Source organism: Theropithecus gelada, chromosome 3 (genome assembly GCF_003255815.1).
Source record: "Theropithecus gelada isolate Dixy chromosome 3, Tgel_1.0, whole genome shotgun sequence".
NCBI lineage: Eukaryota > Metazoa > Chordata > Mammalia > Primates > Cercopithecidae > Theropithecus > Theropithecus gelada.
In genome coordinates, this window is record NC_037670.1 from 117,966,856 (window position 1) to 117,988,718 (window position 21,863).

Below are 21,863 nucleotides of genomic sequence, written 5' to 3' on the forward strand. Positions count from 1 at the left end.
AAAACATTCCCTGTTCATGGATTGGAAGAATCAACATTATTAAAGTGGCCATACTGCCCAAAGCAATCTATGAATTCAGTGCTATTCCTCTCAAACTACAATCTTTTATTTCACAGAGATAGAAAAAAAATTCTAAAGTTCATATGGAACCAAAAAAGACCCCAAATAGCAATCCTAATCAAATGAACAAAGCCAGAGGGATCACGTTACTCAACTTCAAACTATACTACAGGGTTACACTAACCAAAACAGCATGGTACTGCTGCAAAAACAGATACATTGTCCAAAGAAACAGAATAGAGAACCCAGACATAAAGCCAGATGCCTCCAACCATCTGATCTTCAACAGAGTTGACAAAAATAATCAATGGGGAGAGAACTACCTGTTCATAAACAGTGCTGGGAAAACTGGCTAACTGTATGCAGAAGAATGAAACTGTAACCCTACCTTTCATCATATACAAAAAACTCAAGATGAATGATAAACTTCAATGTTAAACTTAAAAAAAATAATTTTAGCTTTCATTTTAGATTCAGGGGATACAGGTGCAGATTTATTACCTGAGTATACTGTTGATGCTGAGGTTTGGAATATGATTGATACAATTACCTAGCCACTGAAGCATAGTAAACAATAGGAAATTTTTCAACCCTCACCCACTCCCTTTCCCCTCTAGTATTCTCCCTTTTCTCTCGTTGCTATCTTTATGTTCATGTGTACCCCATGTTTAGCTCTCTATTATTAGTGAGAACATGTGGCATTTGGTTTTCTGTTCCTGCATTAATTCACTTAGATGATGACCTACAGCTGCATCCATGTTGCTGAAAATAACATTATTTCAATTTTTATGTCTGTGTAGTATTACATAGTACATATGTATCACATTTTCTTGATCCAATACACCTTAGACAGACACCTAAGTTGATTCTATATCTTTGCTATTGTGAATAGTGCTGCAATGAACAAACAAGTGAAAAGGTTTTTTTTTTTTTTTTTTTTTTTTTTATTTGTGGTGGAATGATTTATTTCCCTTTAGATATACATCTAGTAAGAGGATTGCTGGGTCAAATGGTAGTTTTGCTTTAAGTTCTTATAGAAATCTCCAAACTGCTTTCACAGTGGCTGAACTAATTTACATTCCCACCCACAGTGTATAAGCATTCTGTTTTCTCCATAGTCTTGCCACCATCTATCATTTTTTTGACTTTTTAATAATAGCCATTCTGACTGGTGTAAGATGATATATCATTGTGGTGTTATTTTCATTTCTCTGATGATTAGTGATGTTGAACATGTTTTCCTATGTTTCTTGGCCACTTGGATGTCTTCTTTTTTGACTGTTTGCTCATGTCTTTTGACCACTTTTTAATCGTGTTATTTGCATTTTGTTTGTTCACATATTTAAGTTCCTTATAGATGTTTTGATATTAGACCTTGTCAGATGTGTAGTTTATGAATATTTTCTTTCATTCTGTAGGTTACCTAATTACTCTCTTGATAGTTTCTTTTGCTGTGCATAAGCTATTTAATTTAATTAGCTCCCATTTGTCAATTTTTGTTTTTGTTGCAATTGCTTTTGAGGACTTAGTCTTAAATTCTTTCGAAGCTGATGTCCAGAATGATGTTTCTCAGGTTTTCTTCTAGGAGTCTCATAGTGTGAGGTCTTACATTTAATTCTCTAATCCATCTTGAGTTAATTTTTATATATTTTGAAATGTAGGAGTCTAGCTTCACTCTTTTGCATATTGCTAGTCATATATCCAGCACCATTTATTAAATAGAGAGTCCTGGTCCCTTTGTTAATTTTTTGACTTTGTTGAAGATCAAATGGCTCTATATGTGCAGCTTTATTTCTGCATTCTCTATTCTGTTCCATTGGTCTACGTGTCTGATTAAATGTAAAATGTAAAACTATAACAATCCTATAAGAAAACTTAGGAAATATCCTTCCCAATATTGGCCTTGGCAAAGAATTTAGTGCTAAGTCCTCAAAAGCAATTGCAACAAAAATAAAAATTGACAAGTAGGCACTAATTAAAATAAAGTGTCTCTGCACAGCATAAGAAATTATCAACAGAGTAAACAGGCAACCTACAGAATGGGAGAAAATATTTACACTCTGTGCATCAACAAAAGTCTAATATCCAGCATCTATAAGGAATTTATGCATTTGAACAAGCAAAAAGCAAATAACTCCCTTAAAAAGTGAACAAATTATGTGAAGAGAAACTTCTCAAGAGAAGACATCCAAGTGGCCAACAAACATGAAAAAATGCTCAACATTACTCATCATTACAGTAATGCAAATCAGTCCTACAATGACATACCATCTCAACCAGTTAAAATGGCTATTATTAATTTGAAAAATTACAGATGCTCACAAGGCATCTGGGAACAATTATACACTGGGGGCGAGAATGTAAATTAGTTCAGCCACTGTGAAAGCAGTTTGAAGATTTCTGACACTTAAAGTAGAACTACCCTTCAACCCAGCAATCCCATTACTGAGTGATATGGTTTGGATTTGTGGGATTTGTGTCCCTGCCTAGATCTCACCTCGAACTGTATATCCCATTGTTGGAGGAGAGCCCTGCTGGGACGTGACTGAATGATGTATAGGGCAAATTGGTAAAAATAAAAATTACTGATTTGAAATTTGGCCTACCAGACACTGAAGACAAAGTTCTAACAATTTTGTTTCAGCCAGATCAATTACATGTTAATTTAAGTAGCTAATTTTTAGAGGAACCTTATAGAATTCAGACTTTATACAACATATCATTCAAAATATCTAGAATAGATTCCAAACTTGTTTAACATACAAAAAAGAATAAAATATGACCCCTTTTAAGAGAGAAAAAATTAGCATAGATCGATCTAGGATGATAAATATATCAGAATTAATAAATAAGAATTTTATGTTTGCTATTATAACTATGCTCAAGGACATTAAGAATATAATCAAATAAATATAATGATAGAAAATCTTAGCATAGACATATAAACTCTTTAATAAAATTTTTTAAATGAATTGAGTACAGTATTTGAAACAAAAATTCACCAAGTAAGTTTAATGGAAGAAAGGAGATGATAGAGAAAAAAGTTGTTAAATTTGAAATTAAATGAATAGAAATCATTTAATCTGAAGAATAGAGATTTTTAAAAGATGAAAAAAATGAATTGTTCTGGGGCATGAGGGATAATATCAAATATTCAAACATTCAAGCACATATATTACTGGATTCTTAAAACTGAGAGGCGAGGTAACGAAATGTCTGACATTTAATAGCAAAAATTTCCAAAATGTGGTAAAAGACATAAAATTGCCAATTCAAAAAATGAGTGAATATCAAAAAGTATTAATAAAAAGGGAATAACACCTGAGCACATGATAGTTGAACAATGGAAACAAAAATTTAAAAAAAGTACTTAAAATATTGAAAACAACCAGAGAAAAATAACATTTTGTGCAGTAAATAATGATGCAAAAAATGTAAATTACCACTGATATCACATTAGACACAATGGCAACCATAAGACAGGAGAACAACTTTACAGTGCTCTGGAGAAAATTAAACTACCAACTCAAAATTCATCACTCTTTATCAATCATCTTTGTTTCCCAATTTCTTTGTTTTGCACTACATTCACTTCCCCATCATGCCATCCAGCCTCAGAGCTTTTAATATTGCCTATTTACCGGTGTTACACAAATGTATGTCTACAGTCTATATAAACTACAGACTTGAATATCCAACTCCCCATCTCTCCTAGAATGTCTAAAAGTAATCACAAACTCCATCTGGCCAAAACTGAGCTTCTGATCTTCTCCTCCAAATTACTTCATTCACGACCTTTTCCATCTCAGTTGAATGGCAACTCAATTCCACTTTCTGAGATCCCTTTACAGTTTTTCAAGACATTATGCTGACTCTAACTTCAAACTCTTTCCGGATTCAAACTCTTTCCTTCTGCTACTTCTCTGGTCCAAACAACATCATTTCTTACTGTAATATTGCTTTCATTCTTGTCTCTTGTTTCCTTGACCCTGTATTGTATTTTGAACACAGCAGCCAGATGCCTTTCATTTCATTCCTCTTTCTAAATCTTTCAAATGAAAGCCAAAATCCCTGCAATAAGCTTTAATGTCTTACAACAACTATATTTCTTTTACTCTTTCCTGTCTTCTTTCCAACTAGATATAGTCCTAATGCTTTTCTTTAAACACTCCAAGAGCTCTCATCTCAAAGTTTTGTATTGGCTGTTCCTTATGTTTGGAAAGTTTTTCTCTCAGATGGTCACATGATAACTGTCGTACATAGGTCACATGATATTTGCTCAAACATTATCTTTGAAAATATCTTTTTATATGCTATATATTATTTATGTGTAGTTAATAATGTATCATTTATTTTCTGTCTCTCCCTACCTTAATATAAGGACCTAAGAGGCAGAGGTTATTTGTGATAACTTTGTTTATAGATGTGTTTTCATTTCTGAAGTAGAATTCAATATATATTTGAAGAAAGCACAAAATAATAGAATTCGTAATCTCCTCCCTCATTACTTTTATTTTTTTCTTTTTTTTTTTTTGTTTTCAGAGGAATTTCTATGATATTTTTCTTCACATCACAGTTTTAATTTTTCTGCGTGTCAGCTGTCCTTCATGGATTTATATGTGGCTATTTTATTTTTATATTTTCTTATCTTGTCATTGCCTTTTTCATCTGTTTGTTTTCACCTTTTTTTTTTTTTTTTCAGTTTTGACTCCTTTTTTTCCGATGGTTTTCAGCTGCTGTTTTGAGAGGCAATGTATCCTCATATTCTTAGACACCATTCTTTTTTTTTCCCCTTGGTCTTTCAACAGATTATCAGAGATCTACATATCTAGTAAGAATTTTCCTTTACCTTATTTGGTAATATTATTATAGGTTCCATTAGAAAAGTGTTACCTCACAATTGGAAATATTTTCCTCTATCCAGAGTTGCCCACAAGCCTTAACTGGGATATTCTGTGGATCTGCAATCTGTCTACTTTATTCCTGGTAGAACCCTTTTCTTGGATTGTTCAACTGAATAACCAACAATCTAATACATCCAGCTCATAGCTCATGCTTCAGTGTTTGGGAAGCTTTCCAATACTGACAGAAACTTGAATTGCAGTAGCATAACAACCCCTAAAAAGTAAAATAAATAAAACAACCATGGTGCACTGAATGTACCTGACGCTGGACTAAACGTTTTGTTTTCTCCTCCTGATCAACGGCCATATGAGAAAGAATTAAATTATTGTCATTTTAAAAGGAAGAAGTTGAAGCATATAATGAATAAATAATGTGACCAAATAAATAGCAATTTGAAAATCAAGGATCAAAATCTAGGACTTTCTGATTCCTAACTAAACCAATGTTTTTAAATATTATGCTATTCATTCACAGTGCCCTAAATGTATTAAGTGCTGTTTCCAAAATGTTCAACTACAAGATTTTTTCCATTTTTCCACTCCCTCTCATAACATTTATTAGGATTTCACCAGTTGAGATTCAAAAATGGGTCACTACCAACCCAAACACCTCTATCCAATTATTTTCTAAAAATTGTAGTTTTTGAGGAAATGGAAGATGAGAGTTTCTAATGGGAGGGAGGGTACAAATTTTATGCAAAAAAACAGCAGTCAGTCATGCAGTATACCTTGCAAGGTAGAGTGAAGTGAGACAAGTATTCTGCTTAGTATACAATTTAACTTTCACTAGTATAAAGGTTTTTCCATTTATTTAATCTAATTGGTTGGCATTGAAATTTAAAAAATCTCTTCTGGCATTAGAATAGTATTTTATTTAACTTCTAGCTTATAATTCTGTTTTAAGTTTTCATATTATTCTTTGTCACTAGAGTGTTTTATAGTCAGGTTGCGATGGTAATAACAGAAGACATTGCCAGATGTCAAGTTAATCAGTACTACTAACTTTCATATGCAACTTCTTTGTGGAAGTATAAAGAATCTCAAACAATCCACCTATTAGTAGTTAGAATAATTATAGAAGACAAAAATGGGCCCAATTCTTGTATATTTTCTTGAAAAACAGATTTTGGTGAGAAGACATGTTTACAGAAAGAAGCAAAAGGTTAAAATTAACAACTGTCTTTTTATTATGATGACAGTTATGTATACAAGAATGATTGAATTTTATTAGCTTATCTTTTTAAAAATATATAGCATGAAAATGTATTCAATATCTAATCCTCCCTTAACACTTCTTTTTGTAGAAAAGCAAAAACGTAAAAGTTACTATTTGAGTTCCAAAGACAACAAGTAATTATTTTGGATGTCTTGAAGTAAAAATCCAAAATAGATTTAAGAAACACCTAGATTTTGATGTTTACATTTTGACAAGCACACTTCAGGGAAATAATATTTTATGGTGTTCACATAATGTTGAAAACTTCTTTTTAGAATTATATTTTAGGTTTCATTTTTAATCACAGCTATCTCCATTATACCTCTAGGCTTTTTCTTTCTCCAAACTGACAAAAGTAAAAAGAGAATGAGCATTGAATAACTTAAGCAGAGTTAATACTATTTGAAAAGAGTTCAGGTTTACCTTTTGATGGTGAATCAGTGTATATAGTAACTCTTGCCATATTAAATAAATGCAGTAATTTTGCTACGCTATGTGGTAGAGTTCACTGTTAAATCTTATTTTAGAGAATGTCGCTTATAAACTTTATGTTGGTAGTGTTTTAAAACAGTAAGTTCTGTCCCATCAATGTCCATATTATGGGAATGGTAATAAAGCATACAAAAATCAGTATTTAGCACAGAGGGTGAAAATTGCTAGCACTATAACTGTACTTTGCTGATATACCTTTTTAGAGATATATTTTTGCTGCCCCAGAAGAATCAGTTCCACCTAATGAGCATTCTACTACAAGTAAAAGCGATGCCAGCATTCATGTAAATGACAGTGTTCTGGATATTATATTTGAAACACCAAAATGGGACTCATAGCTCAAAATATATCCCTTGCCTATTAATGATATCTGTAATTTATTTGCAGAACAAAAAATAAGTCTTTCATGTCTTTTCTTAGAAATACAGCAAAAGTATAGATAGCACAAATGGCATGTAACCTATAATTCTAAAATGACACTCAGGAATAAATGGGAGCTTCTGTCCTGAGAATACAAATAAGAAGGAAGCAAACAAAAAATCACAAAAATGTAAAAATGGCTCGGAAAGCAAAGCGAGAAAAGACTGGAAGCATAGTAGCTCCAAGTAGTTGGATATTATACCTAGGACTAATAGTATGTATTAAAATAATATAAATCATCTTGTAAAGGAATTAACTACTCCATTTTCTTGCAAGTTATGAAGCATTGTTTACTTCATTAATTGTGACGATTTGGGGAAAGTGGTCTGTAGAGTCATCTTAAATTTCTAGATGGTCATCTTATATTTCTTTGGGTATACACCCAGTCAGGAGATTGCTCGGTTGTCTGATATTTCTGTCTTTAGGTCTTTGAGGAATCTGCCACACTGTCTTTCACAATGATTGAACTAATTTATACTCCCATCAACGGTGTAAAAGTTACTTTTTCTTGCAACCTTGCCAGCATCTCTTATTTTTTGACTTTCTAATAATAGCCATTCTGATTGGTGTGAGATGGCATCTCAATGTGCTTTTGGTTTGCATTTCTGTATAATGATCAGTGATTTCGAGGTTTTTTGGTTTTTTTGTTTTTTTTTTTCATATGATCGTTGGCTGCAGGTATGTGTTCTTTTGAAAAGTGTCTGTTCATATCCTTTGCCCATTTTTTTAATGGAGTATTTTTTTTCTTGTAAATTTGTTTAAATTCCTTACAGATGCTGGATATTAGACCTTTGTCAGATGCATACTTTGCAATTTTTTGTTTGTTTGTTTTGCAACTGAATTTCGCTCTAGTTGCCCAACCTGAAGTGCAATGGCGTGATCTTGGCTCACTGCAACCTCTGTCTCCTGGGTTCAAGCAATTCTCCTCCCTCAGTCTCCTGAGTAGGTGGGATTACAGGAATGTGCCACCACACTCAGCTAATTTTGTATTTTTAGTAGAGACAAGGTTTCTCCATATTGGTCAGGCTGGTCTCTAACTCCTGACCTCAGGCGATCTGCACACCTCGGCCTCCCAAAGTCCTGGGATTACAGGCATGAGCCACCGTGCCTGGCCCCACAATTTGTATCCTATTCTGTAGGTTGTCTGTTTACTCTATTGATAGTTTCTCATTTTATTTTTAGTTCTGGGTACATGTGCAAGATGGGTAGCTTTGTTACCGAAGTAAACATGTGCCATGGTGGTATGCTGCACTGATCAGCTCATCACCTAAGTCTTAAGCCCAGGATGCATTAACAGTTTTTCCTGATGTACTCCCTCTCACCACCCGCACCCCCAGTAGGTCTCAGTGTGTGTCATTCCCTCCCTGTGTCCATGTGTTCTCATTCTTCAGCTCCCACTTATGAATGAGAACATGTGGTGTTTGGATTTCTGTTCCTGCATTAGTTCACTGAGAATAATGGCTTCCAGCTTCATCCATGTCCCTTCAAAGGACATAATTTCATTCCTTTTTATGACTTCATAGTATTCTGTGGTGTATATCTAACCACATTTTCTTTATCCAGTCTATCACTGATGGGCATTTGGGTTGATTCCCCATCTTTGCTTTGTGAATAGTGCTGCAATGAACATACGTGTGCATATATTTGTTTAATATAATGATTTATATTCCTATGGGTATATACCCAGTATTAGGATTGCTGGGTCAAATGGTATTTCTGGTTCTAGGTCTTTGAGGAATAGCCACACTGTCTTCCACAATAGTTGAATTAATTTACACTCACACCAATAGGGTAAACATTACTATTTCTTTGCAGCCTTGCCAGCGTCTGTTTTTTGTTGACTTTTAATAATTGCCATTATGACTGGCGTGAGATGGTATCCCATTGTGGTTTTGATTTGTTTCTCTAATGATCAGTGATGCTCAGCTTTTTGTCATATGTTTCTTAACCACATAAATGTCTTCTTTTGAGAAGTGTCTATTCATGCCCTTTGCCTATTTTTTAATAGGGTTATTTATTTATTTTTTCTTATAAATTTATGTTTCTTATAGACTCTGGATATTAGATCTTTATCAGATTGATAGAATGCAATATTTTACTCTCATTTTGTATGCAGAAGCTCTTTAGTTAAATTAAATCCCATTTGCCATTTTTGTTGTTGTTGTTGCAATTGCTTTTGGCATCTTTGTCATGAAATATTTGCCCACGCCTACGTCCTGTACGGTATTGCCCATGTTGTCTCCCAGGGTTTTTATAGTTTGTGGTTTCACATTTATGTCTCTAATTCATCTTGATTTAGTTTCTGTAAACAGTGTAAAGAGGGAGTCCAGTTTCAATTTTCTGGATATGTCTAGCCAATTATCCCAGCACCATTTATTGAATAGCGAATTCTTTCCTCATTGCTTGTTTTTATCAGGTTTGTCAAAGATCAGGTAGTTACAGGCATGCAGTCTAATTTCTGGGTTCTCTCATCTGTTCCATTGGTTGTTGTCTGTTCTTGCACCAGTACCATGCTGTTTTGGTTACTGTCACCTGTAGTATAGTTTGAAGTGGGGCAGCTTGACGCCTCCAACTTTTTTTTCGTTTTTTGGTTAGGATTGCCTTGTCTATTCAGGCTCTTTTTTGGTTCCATATGAATTTTAAAATAATTTTTTTCTAGCTCTGTGAATAATGTCAATGGTAGTTTAATGCGAATAGCATTGAATCCATAAATTGCTTTGGGCAGTATGGCCATTTTAATGATATTGATTCTTCCTATGCATGAACATGGAATGTTTCTCCATTTGTTTGAGTCATCTCTGGTTTATTTGAGCAGTGGTTTGTAGTTCTTGTAGAAATGTTTCCCCTCCTCAGTTAGCTGTATTACTAGGTATTTTATTATTTTTACAAAAATTGTGAATAGGAGATCATTTGTGATTTGGCTCTTGGCTTGACTCTTGTTGGTGTACAGAAATTTTAGTGAATTTTGCACATTGATTTCATATCCGGAGACTTAGGTGAAGTTGTTTATCAGTCAAAGAATCTTTTGGGCTGAGACAGCCTAGCAATCCTATTACTACGTATATATCTAAAGAAATATAAATCATTCTATTATAAAGACACAGGCATGCATACATTCATTGCACCACTGTTCACAATAGCAAAGACATGGAATCAACCTAAATGTCCATCAAAGATAGACCGGATAAAGAAAATGTGGGACATGTACAGCATGGAACACTATGCAGCCATAAAAAAGAATGAGGTCATGTCCCTTGCAGGAACATGGATGGAATTGGAGGCCATCATTCTTAGCAAACTGACACAGGAAAAGCACACCAAATACAGCATGTTCTCACATATAAATGACAGGTAAATTATGAGAAAACATGAACACATAGAGGTAGAGGGGAACAATACACACTGGGGCCTATGGAGGGTGATAGGAGGAAGAGAATAAGAAAAAAAATAATGGGCACTATGCTTTATACACGGGTGATGAAATAATCTGTGCAACAAATCCCCATGATGCACGTTTACCTATATAATGAACCTGCACATATACCCCCGAGCTTAAAATAAGTTTGTTTAAATAAAGATATCTTATAAAGCATTAATTTTACTGCCTAAGTCATGAGCAAAAACTTTGCCATGTGAAATTTCCTTCTGTTTCTTTCTCTTCTTTCAGAAAATACTCCAAATCACGTTTCCTGTGCTATCAAGCTTACTGTTTTATTACCACTATTTTTTATACTTATTCGAGTTCTCTAGAATTTAATACTGTCTCTTGCACTTTTTACTTCATTGCATAACGTAACTTCTTGAATCTGGAAAATTTTACAAATAACCCGAATTTTACACTGCTAAGTCTGAGGAATGTTTTAGAGAAAAACATTCAAAAGGCTTTAAATACAGAAACAGTTTTTTTTTCTTAATTTTATTCTCAAAATAGAGAAGACTTGTGATATGAACAAAATTATAGTGGACAGAAATATTCTTCTTATCTTTCATAAGGTGCAAATAACAACCAGTCAGAAAAGTCCATTTTCAGCAACTGTAAGAGAAAGAAGAAAAATCCACAGTTTCAAAAACTAAAATAAAATATACAGGCTGCTCAAAGCAGTTAATTGCAGTGCAAAGATGAGCCATGGTGAGTATAAGAGAAAATAGTGTGGAGATGAGATGATTGGTCAGAAAGTCAACCAGCTGAATGCCAGGGTATATCAAAAAATGCCCCCCCCCAAAAAATGCTAATAAATTTGAACTCTTGGATGACAAATATACCACTAGGCCTGCCAGAAGAAGGAATAGAAAATATACCTAGTCTAATATTTATTGAATTAATAAAAATTCACTATTAAGACTTTTGCCAAAGAAATCCCAACATCAGTTGTCTCACTGATAAATTATTCCACAATTTTTTGAAGATTTTTTAAATGCCATATATTCCCCTGAAAATTAAAAGAAGCTCTTTAATTTATTTTATGAGGAATCCAATTTTTTTAAAAAATCTTATTCTTTGATTAAATGACTGAGAATCTGATGGTCATGTTAACAATGTCCTTTGAAGCTGTGTCTTATATTCAATTTTACCATCAAATGAACATCCCAAACCTACCCTTGATTATCCATTAATGAAACTGTGAATCAATCATTCTATTTCTTATTAGTTTGGGCCAAAAATTTCCTTTCATCATTACTACCAAAACATAACATATTTTTACATATTCTCACCAACATGTGTTCATTTCCATTCCCCCCACCTAACAAACTGCTCTGTATAGTGAAGAATGTGGCGAATGCCTCAGTGAGCAATGTTAAAGGGACAGGCTTATTCCTTGATGCTCCTCCTGCTTGCTCCACTGAAGTGCTGGCTGCTTTGGCACAAAATTCTAAGTTTTCTCATCCTAATCTTTTGAGATCACCAACATTGTTGCTGGATTATCTGCCCTTCAGCAGCTACCTTCAGCGAGAAGAGTCATGTTAATCTTTGAAAATCAACAAATGTTCTGAAGAATGAAACAGTTGCAGAATGGTGGCTCATGGAGTTTCCTTCTCTCTGGGATCTTGGACTCCAAAGTTGTGCTCTTTATTTTGTTTGTTTGTTTATTATTTAATTTACTTCAGATGGCTTTTTATGTTTCTGACAGGAGGCTATTCCATCATAACCAGGCTTTGAAGTCTCATAAATATTTTTGATGGCAATGTTCTATCTGTTCTTCTTCAAAAGAGAGGCAGAGAGATTGTAGATCTCATTTGTATTAGCACTATGGTCTAATGCTATCTGGATAAAAATGGGATTATATTCGTCTTTACATAGAAAACGTATAATTTTTCAAAAAGTAAAATTGCAATAAATCTCTATACTGATGCCTGGACAAGTAATCTGGAATAATGTAAAGTAAGTGAAAACATCAGTTACCCTGTCTTGTACATGAAAGATACTCAATCTGAATCTCAGCAAATATTTCAGTTAAGTGACAGTGTAATTTTTAGGTGTGTGGGAACTTCCCAAGTGAATGCCATCAATTTCCAGCCTCTGAAATACATAAAATCAAAATATTCTACAGAGATAACCCTTGGAACTGCAGTGTTTAAGAACCTGGGTTTTTTTTCTGCAATACAAATCAGTTTAGTTTAATTAACTCAACATGTTTAATTTTCTTAAGATAGAAAAAAAAGTAGTGTATCCCATTTTTTAAAACACTTTTTCCTAATATGGCTGAAACTATTGAATTCTTTTTCAAAATATGCTATTTTAAAATGTTTCTGTACTCATTTAGGATTGCAGTATTTGTGGTAATGACATGTTCATTAACCCAATACCTTTAAAATTTTAGATAGCAGAAATTATCTTCTGTCTTTATTTGTCTCAATTATTGGCTAAGGAAAATAGTAATGTGAATAGTACCAAATTTGGCAGAGCTTCCAATCAAGAAGAGTTGATTGCAGCTGGGTGTGGTGACTCATGCCTGTAATCCAAAGCTACTCAGGACATTGAGGCAGGAAGATTGCTTAGAGTCAGGAGTTTGAGACCAGCCTGTTCAACATAGTGAAACCCTATCTCTAATACATTTATATATACATTTTCTATGTAAGTATGTATATTTTTAATATGTATATTTAAAGAAGAGTTTATAAATTTACCTTTGTTCTTTACATTGAGCATCCAATGATATTAAGACAACTTCCAGGTTATATCTGTGTGTAACTGTTAACTATAATTTCTGGAATTCATTGTGGCAACAATAAATTAGTTAGGAGTTTATTACTGGCTATAAATACCTTATGAATACCAACAATATTAGTAGCTCTTGGTTTAAATATTGACAATAGTATTTTAAATGAAAAAACAACAATAACAACACTGGCAGAGAAACAGCATGGAGTTTAAAGTGAGTTTTTTTTATTATTCAGCTCATGATGAATTGATTGTATTTTAGAGTGAATTTGATTATTATTCCTTGCCTATAACCAATTTCTTTCATTCCTGTTTGGTGTCAGTTATACAAAAATAGACATACCATATGCTGTAATTCTCAGATCATGGGATTTTGTGAATAGTTTAATGTTAGCTAAAATGAAATACATTTCCCTAAGGGGAACTTCCTAATTTTATTTACTATATCTAACTTTATCGCAAGAGTTTAGATGATTGCGCTACAAACCTTTGAGGCACTTATAAAACTATAATATTACTTTCAACAGCCAAAGACAATTTGATATTAATGGATCTTTAAAGGAAAAAAAGTCTAGTTTTGAAGATTACATAAATTATAAATTATTCAGTGTTCACTGTCTTCATTAGATAATGTACCATTATTCCACTTTATACAGAGCTAAAAGCATCCATGGATCATCTGATATATTTTGAGAGGTTTAATACTTGACTTGTTTTCAAGTTGATATCTACCAAAGTGACACACTATGATTAATGATTTTGTAGTAGTATTTACTAGAAATAAAACATAACAAATTCAAACACATTTTAAAAGCAAAAATGCAAAACACTGCACCAAATTTGATAACATTTTTAACTACACATAGAAAATGATGGCAGCAATAGGAAATTCTACAAAGTTGGTGAAAAAAGATGTGATTGGTTTATCTTTTCTATGTATGTTCTTATGCATAAAAGTCATGCTGAAGTTTAATTGAAGTTGAGAAAGCTAGCTTCTAACAAAGGCATTTGTTTTACTTATTAAAATGGTGATGAATTAAAATTTCATTTATAAAATAAAAAATGCCAGCATGGCCAGATAAAGAAAGGATTAAATTATCTTCTCGTAGTTCTTGCTCTGGTAACCATTCAGTCAGTGTAATTCTTGAAGTTATTAAAAATTCCATTGTAAAACAGTAGCCAGCTTTTTAAAACCCCTTTTTATATTCTGAAATGTAGTTTTAGAGGGAAAAGATAGATAGTAGCTAAATTTTGAAGACAAAACTTATCTTTTCTGCTCCCAAATAGTTTGGAGTAATTTAAACAGAATAGGTTTCATAAAGTAATTTACCTATTTGAGATATTTGGTTCAAAATATGCACAAGAAATATGCACTTATTTTAATATAACTTCAGAATGTTATATTAAATAATTTACACTTTTATAGCATAACCACATAATTAAAAGTAATTATTAATTTAGAGATCATAAAATAATTATAAACATTAATTTCAATCGTCTTTTATAACAAGCTCATATTTCTTTAGAACATTAAAATATTTTTCACTATACAAGGTCAAAGCTTGGTTTGTTCTTAAATTATCTTATCACAAAAGATAAGATTACTTTTAGAAATTACAGAAAATTTGCCCCTAAGCCTTGGTAAGAGTAGCTGTGAAGTTAGTTCACAATTATATTTTAATCAAATAAGTAAAAGAAATTCATTAGAAGTTCGATATTTCATTTTATAAATAATTTTAGAATGCAATTTTACCATCATAATATAAATCAATATTTAAGAAAAATGTTGATTCAAGTATAACTTTATTCATAATTTCCCCAAATTGAGGACAATTTTTCTAATGTCCCTCAATTAGTAATACAAAGTATGGCACATCTATACAGTGCAATGTTTCTTGAACAGTCAGGAAGGACAAACTAGTGATACATACAACAGTATAGATAAATGTAAAGTGTATTTTCTAAGCAAAATAATATCTAAAGGCTGATATTTTATGATTCCATTTATATGATGTTTTACAAAAAGAAAATCTGCAGAAAAAAACAGATTATTAATGCCCACGGGTAGGGGGGTGAGGATAAACAGTTGTCAGTAGAAAGGTGGTATAGGAGATTTGGGGACAAACATACTGTTCTCTCCAAAACTGTGCTCACTGCTACATGACTGTATGCATTTTTCAAAAATGACAGAATAATATGCCCCAAAAGATAATTTTTTGTCTGTTAACTAGGTTGTGGGGGAAAAATGGAAAGGAGATTGTGACAAATAAAACTGTATCACCATGAATCCCAAAACTAAACTGCAATGATAGGAAAAAAGGAAACTGACCTATATAACTCAGCAAAACAATATTTTGGTGTGATACCATAAAGCTAAAGACAACAAACACACAAAACACTGCTAGTTGATAAATTTATCTTAAACAGGAGTAAGGTTTAGGAATAGTGAAACTACTTTATTTGCATCATAGGCTGGAGATAATAAGTGAATGCAATATAAATGAATTATGGACAGGTTTCTCACTATAGGAAAAAAAAGTTATAAATAAAATAAGGGAAAAGGAGAAGTCTACAATGCAGCCCAGGGTGCTGGATTTCAGGTGGAAGTGTCAGTACAGACTAGCACACGTTTCAAAAATATATGTACAACTAGAGAAATAAGTATAGCTTTGTGAGTGGATGAGTGTGAGTGTTTGTATTTAGTATATATACGTATATTAGCTGAATCTATTCACTAAGAAAGGTGAGAAGCAGTGACACTGAAGTAGCAATGAGCAAATCTAGTTCTTGGTTTCTACATACCATACTGCAATAAAAGGGCTAGAGACCTGGAGCAGGGAAAATGCAAGTTGAACTTTGAACCTAGAGCATTTTGCTGTGACAGAAAATAAGAAAAGAAAGAAAAGAAAAGAAAAGAAAAGAAAAGAAAAAAGAAAAGAAAAGCAATGTTCAAAGCACCAACCTGAAAGAGTTCCCAATGGCCAAAGTTGAAACAACTTGAATGACAATATAAGTAACAATAGTATGGATTGTAACACAAAAAGAAAAGAAATATATGTTAATCCATACCAATTTAAATAGACAGTTTTCAGAATAAATGAATGGAAATAAGTAAAAACATTTCTTACAGATGGATTCCAATGTACAAAGAATGAACCATGTAGAAAATCACCACTAGAATATCATTTATGGATGCTAAATTAGTGGGTAAAAATTTAAGCAGAAACAAGATGTTTGCAGAGCCTCAAAATATCTCCCTCAAAACATTTAGTAATTACCAAGGAAAAAAAATAGTAAAATTATAATTGGAGAAACCCAGAAAACACTACTTTAGCCAGGTGGTCATGGTTAATATTGTGAGTAAGGAATACTGATATCATTCTATCCCCTAATGCTAAATATTGAGACGGGAATATCATCTGTCTAGTATCCTTCTGGACAATGTATAATCCCAAACTAACCATGAGAAAACAAAAGTCAAATACAAATGGAGGAATATTCACAAAATATCTCACCAGTTGTCCTCAAAAGAAGCAAGATAATAAGGGACAAATAAAGACAGTTATAGATTGGAATCTGCTGAAGGGACATGACAACAAAATTTAATGTGGTATCCTAGATTGGATCCTGGAATAGAAAAAGAAATTAATGAAAAAATGGTGAAATCCAAACAACTTCTATATGTTAATAGTATTTTACTGAAATTAATTCTTTATGATAAAGAGTTTCATTACGCAAAATGCGAACATAAGGGGGAAGCTGGATGAAGGGTATACAGAAAATATCTACAACCATATTAGTAACATTTCTATAGGTCTAAAATTATATCAAATTAAAAAATTTAAAATGATCTTCATGTACATGAATGTGTTTTCTGACACATTAAGTACAATTTAATTTAAATAAAATGTATTAGATTCTACTCTTCAGTGTTTCTCTGCCATTTCTGAGCAACTTTTTTTAAGTAGACAAAATAAATTGCAATAGGAAATATGCCCTTTTCCACTGCAGTTACAATCCCTGTCAGGATAATTTATTATTGTGTTTCAATTTTCTTTCCTCATTGATAATGTTGTCATGAAAAGAGAACATCTGAAATCCAATGTGTCAAATTCCCCAAATGCTTCATATTTGGAATATTAAAGACTAAGCATTGTGCTTTTTTGACCTTCTCATTAATCAAGATGCTGTCTGTGTGACATTTGCATTCTAGTTGATTGCATTCTACAAAACTTGACACTTTTAATGGAGTAGACAATAAAGAGGTACTTGAATATTAATTTTGGCTATTGCTAAATTATGCTATATACTTTCTTTGGGTTTCAATAATTTTTTGGACTGGGAATTATAACAACACAGATATAAACATAAAAATATTTAATGAATATCTTTACTAAGCACTTAGTCTTACTATTTGCATCTCAGAAATGTGTGATACAAGCATTTCACATGCAGTTCAGACAATTTATTTATTACAAATTATTAAACTCCTTTTTTTCATCCTAGGCATTACCTGAAGTATATGCTGTAATGATTGGTGACAAATGGTTTTTAGTCATACAATTTGTATTTAAACAAATCTCAAATTATTTGTTAGAAAGGACGCTTGTAAATACTGACAATTTATTTTATTTTTTAATTAACACATAATAATTGCACATATTTATGGGGTACAGAGTAATGATGCCATACACATAATGTATAGTGATCAGATCAGGTTAATTAGCACATCCATCCAGTCAAATATATACGATTTCTTTGTGTTGGTAACATTCAATGTCCTCCTTCTAGTTGTTTGAAATTAAATATTATCATTAAATATATTCATACAGTGCCATGTAACACTATAACTTATGCCTCCCATCCAGCTAAAATTTTGTAACCTATAACAAACTTCTCCCTATCCCTCTCTCTCCTCCCTTCCATCCTCAGTCTCTAGTATCCTCTGTTCTATGTTTAGTTATATGAGATCATCTCTGTTTAGTTTCCTTATATGACAGAGAAAATGTGGCATTCAGCATTCTGTTCCTGGCTTATTTTACTTAATATGATGTCCTTGAGTTCCATCCATGTTGCTGCAGGATTTCATTCTTGTTCTAATTGAATAGTATTCTATTGTGTATATACACCACATTTTCTTTATCTATTCATCTCTTGTTGGACACCTAGGTTGATTCCATATCTTGGAAATTGTGAACAGTGCTGCAATAAGCATGGTGGTGCAGATATCCCTTCAATATACTGATTTCCTTTTCTTCGGATAAATGCCCAGTAGTGGGATTGCTGGACCATATAGTTCTCTATTTGTATTTTTTTGAGGAATCCTTATACTATTCTACGAAGTAGGTATACTGATTTACATTTCCACTAACAGTTTATACGTTTCCTTTTCACTGTGCCCTCTCCAGCATTTGTTATGTTTTGTCTGTTTTATAATAACCATACTAACTAGGGTGAGATAATACCTCATTGTGATTGTGATTGGCATTCTCCTGATGATTAGTGAAGTTGAACAACATATATTTGTCAGCCATTTGTGTTTCTTCTTTTTAAGAAATGTCTGTAACGATCATGTGTTCATTTTTAAATCAGTTTTTTTCTTTTTCTTTTTTTTTTTTTTTTTTTGCTATCAAGATGTTTGAGTTCCTTGTGTATTTTGGATATTAATTCGCTGTTGGATGAATAGTTTTCAGATATTTTCTTCATTCTGTAGGTTGTCTTTTCATTCTATTGATTGTTTCCTTTGCTGTGCAGAACCTTTTTAGTTTTATTTAATCCCATTTGTTTATTTTTTGTTTTGTTGCCTGTGCTTTGAGGTCTTATTTATAAACTCTTTTCCAGACCAATGTCCTGAAGCATTTCCCTTTGATTTTTCTTCTAGTACTTTTATAATTTCGAGTCTTCCACTTTAGGTTTTTGATCTATTTTGAGTTGACTTTTGTACAGGGTGAGTGGTGGAGGTCTAGTTACATTCTCAGCACCATTTATTGACGACACTGCTCTATCCCCAATGAGTGTTCCTGTCGTCGGTCATCTATGTCAAAAATCAATTGGCTCTATACACATAGGTTATTTGTTTTGTTCTATATTCTGTCCCATTAGTCCATGTGTCTGTTTTTATTCCAAGTACTATGCTGTTTTGGTTACTACAACTTGGTAGTATATTAAGTTTGATAGTGTGATGCCTCCAGCTTTGTTCTTTTAGCTTAATACTGCATTAGCTATTCGGGGTCTTTGTGGTTCTGCAGAAATTTAGGATTATTTTCTATTTCTGTGAAGAATGTCATTGGTATTTTGATACGGATTTCATTGGTTCTGTAGATTGCTTTGGGTAGTACTGACAAACAATTTTACAACAAGCTCAGTTAGAATGAATTATGTTTAGGAAAAATTATTTGAAATGCATATGGCTCATTCTGTATTACAAATATTCTACATTGAATCCCTGTATAAATCTAAGTGAGTTGTGAGCTATATATAATTTTTACCATTTTATTTAAATATATGTTTCTTGGCTATCCAATATGCAGTAAGCACTATTATCGTTGATGTCCTTTGATACACACAATAGACATGATGTCTGTCCTTTTAGAGTTCATAATTTTGAAGGGATAAAACATTACACAAATAATTATTAATATGATGAATTCTAGTCAAATGAAAGAGTCTCTAGGATAAAGCACAAGATTGGTAAATAACTTAGTTCAGTAACTCAGAGAAAACCTTCTAATATGAAGGCATAGCACTATTTTTGTACTTGTAAAGATATTATAAAATATATAGCCTGTTTTATACTTCTGTAATAGCTTGTATAGCCCATTTGCAGAAAACATGTCATCCTCCTGGCACATCAATATGTTCAGCAACCAGGAGTTTTTAATTTGGATTTAATTATATTCTATTGAATCATTAGCTACTGGATTGAACTCCATCTCCAGGCCATCTCCTCTTCCCCCGAGACTGGGCTGGCCCAAAGCCCAAAGAGGGCTGGCCCAACCCTGTAATTACATGGTTAATCGTTCTGGTGACAGCCTCAGTCTTCTTCCTATAAACTCAAGTGTGCTCCAAAAGACTCATGAATAACAAAAACACTGTTATGCAGGAAATGACAAGTGTTTAGACAGCAACCAGATACAAAAACTAGACAAGTCGTTTATGATACAATAGGACCTCACAATCTAGTGATTATTAATTGAAAAAGCAAAACCAAAATAAATAGAGCTTCTAGGTTGTTAACATGTAATTAAGGGTTATGGAAAAAATATGGCAAGAAAGAGCACTATGTTGAGAGTGAGTGTGTGTGTGTGTTTTGGTGTGTTGGTGTGTGTGCGTGTGTTATGTGATGATTCCCGTTTTCAATTGGATGGCTAGGAGGGGAAGGTTTTAATTAAACAATATTAATTTCTTACAAAGATTTGGATGATGGGAAGCTTTTTACAATTATTTTCTTTTTAAAATTTTAATTGTAGAGTATTCCAGAAATACATATACATGTGAAATACATATAAAGATTTGTATTTTTATATTATACATATATATATATATGTACACACACACAAAAGTGTATATTTACCCTTTCTCTTTATGAATTTAATCTGATTGCTTTATGGTCTTCCTAAATTGAGGTACCTAAATTCATTTGTCTTCCTATGCATATTTATATATAATTTTACTTTCTATTTATGTGTATATTTCTCTAAGAATATGCAGCATAATTAACAGTTCTAATAATGTATTAAAATATGAAAAATCTGATAGTTCATACTTAATAAATACTAATTTTAACAGTAATCATGAAACAATGTTCTAAACAGAAGTCAGATACTACACATTAATTTAAAATAAAAATGTACGGTTTTCAAAATGTAACTTTAATTAGAAGATTCTAAAACTATATATCTTCATAAAATAAATATTTATTATCTCTTTTTACTTAATATATAACTGATTGGATGCATTGTAGAATTAATTATTGTAGTACTTTTAATGCAAACTTTAGAAAAGAGGCTGAAGTAATAAAAAATGTATGTAAGAAAACAATGCATCATTTACCAACTATAGCATAACAGCATTTTAGGAAGACAAGAAAAAGATTGCACATGCCGTGCTTAAATTATATTGAAAGAAACATATTTAGATTAAACCAATTTTTTTGTGCAAATCTAGTGATAATCCTTTTTACTGCACTTCAGCCTGGGTCACAGAGCAAGACTATCTCAATAAATAAATATATATATAAATAAAAATAATAAATGAAAACACAGCTTAATTATAAGTTCAGAGATGATTACTTATATGTCATCTTTTAAGCTCAACTGCAAGTTTATCACAGTGCCGATAGTATCCTTGATTCAATCGTAGAATTCTATCTTAGCCTGATATTGTATTTCTCCTCTTCTTCCTCCTCTTCCTTCTTTTCCATTTTTTCCTCTTTTCCTTTCCTTCTCCCTTGTCTTTTTTTCATCAATATCTGCAATTGTCCAAGTGAGTTTAATTGCAGGTCAAGTCTCTCTTATGCCTTAACTAAATATTTCATGATTAATTGTTTCCTCTTTTCTACTGAAGAGGACTCTAGCAAATTGTTAATTAAAGAGGAAAATAATTTTCCTGA